The 1,705-nt window shown below is 34.5% G+C and overlaps 1 pseudogene; it reads right to left on the reverse strand.

The window, feature by feature from the left end:
• Window positions 1–780: 780 nt before the first annotated feature.
• Window positions 781–1,306, reverse strand: LOC148554526 (secreted RxLR effector protein 161 pseudogene; annotated as a pseudogene).
• Between the last annotated feature and the right edge of the window lie 399 nt (window positions 1,307–1,705).

Raw genomic sequence — 1,705 nt, forward strand, 5'->3', positions numbered from 1 at the left:
TCATACCCAATGTCCATTCAACTAACACCGTAGGGTGTTAGGTGTCCGGAATCAAAGTATAACAAATACATTGTCCATTACTATGATAGTCGCAGGTCAAAGGAAAATTCTAATATTATGTTCATCATAAGAATATCCTATTGACAAATATACGGTAACTATAACCATTAGGAATTCTTAGAGTGAGTCAGTTCAATGGTTATATCTCTATATATACCATTTATATATATAATTTAATAAATGAGATCTATTAATCTTCATCCAATGAAGACTATTATATATATATATATATATATTAATCTATCCGAATCACTAATGTCCCATTTTTAGTGATTCTACGATTAAGAACAATTTAAATTAAAAGTACTAAAAAAAAACGTATATCTCATTATTACGATCCCTATCGTAATTATTCGTTTCTAATTTTAATTAAGGACACTATCATAAATTATAAAAGTTTATTCTTATAAAAAGAAATAATAATAATAATAATTCACAATAGTATTTTGTTGGACATACACACTTATCTCCAACAATCTCCCACTTGCACTAGAGCCAATGACAGATTGGATCTAGGGCATACATGTATTTCCAACAAAATCTCCCACTTGCACTAGAGCCAATCAGTCATATATTTCAATCCCAATTCCCACATGTGCTTATCAAACTCTTTTGATCCAAGTGCCTTAGTGAATGGGTCTGTTGCATTATCCTTCCCAGCAACCTTTTGAATTTTAACGTCTCCACGTTCAACGATCTCTCTTATCAAATGATACCTTCTCAAGATATGCTTAGATTTTTGATGTGATCTTGGCTCTTTTGCTTGTGCAATGGCTCCATTATTGTCGCACAGTAATGGAAGTGGTTCTTTAATTGAAGGCACCACATCAAGCTCGTTTATGAACTTCTTCATCCACATAGCTTCTTTAGCTGCCTCACTTGCTGCTATGTACTTAGCTTCAGTTGTTGAATCAGCTACAGTAGCTTGTTTGGAACTTTTTCAACTCACTGCACCACCGTTTAAGGTGAAAACATAACCTGAAGTAGATTTGCTATCATCTTTGTCTGAGGCAAAACTTGCGTCAGTGAACCCTTTTGGTATAAGTTCAGAATCTCCATAGATGAGGAATTGGTCTTTGGTTCTTCTTAAATATTTAAGAATGGATTTAACCACCTTCCAGTGTTCCTCACCTGGATTTGCCTGATATCGACTGGCTACTCCTAGCGCATATGCGACATCAGGACGTGTACATGTCATGGTATACATGATAGCTCCCACTGCACTAGCATATGGTATTCTACTCATGCGTACTCTCTCTTCAGAAGTTTTAGGACAATCCTTTCTACTGAGAGTAATTCCAGTGCCTATTGGTAAATAGCCCTTTTTGGAGTTTTCCATGTTATACCTTTTCAATATGGTATCAATGTATATAGATTGTGAGAGTCCGAGCAACCTTTTAGATCTATCTCTATAGATCTTTATTCCTAGAATATAGACTGCTTCTCCCAAATCTTTCATGGAGAATTGTTGAGATAGCCAAATTTTGGTATTTTGCAATGCTGGTACATCATTTCCTATTAGTAATATGTCATCAACATAGAGTACTAAGAAAATGACTGTACTCCCACTAAATTTTTTGTATATGCAAGGATCCTCTTCACACCGGATAAAATCGAACTTTTCGATTGTCTTATTAAAGCAAAT

Source organism: Arachis ipaensis, chromosome B6, assembly GCF_059453495.1.
Source record: "Arachis ipaensis isolate K30076 ecotype BB chromosome B6, ASM5945349v1, whole genome shotgun sequence".
NCBI lineage: Eukaryota > Viridiplantae > Streptophyta > Magnoliopsida > Fabales > Fabaceae > Arachis > Arachis ipaensis.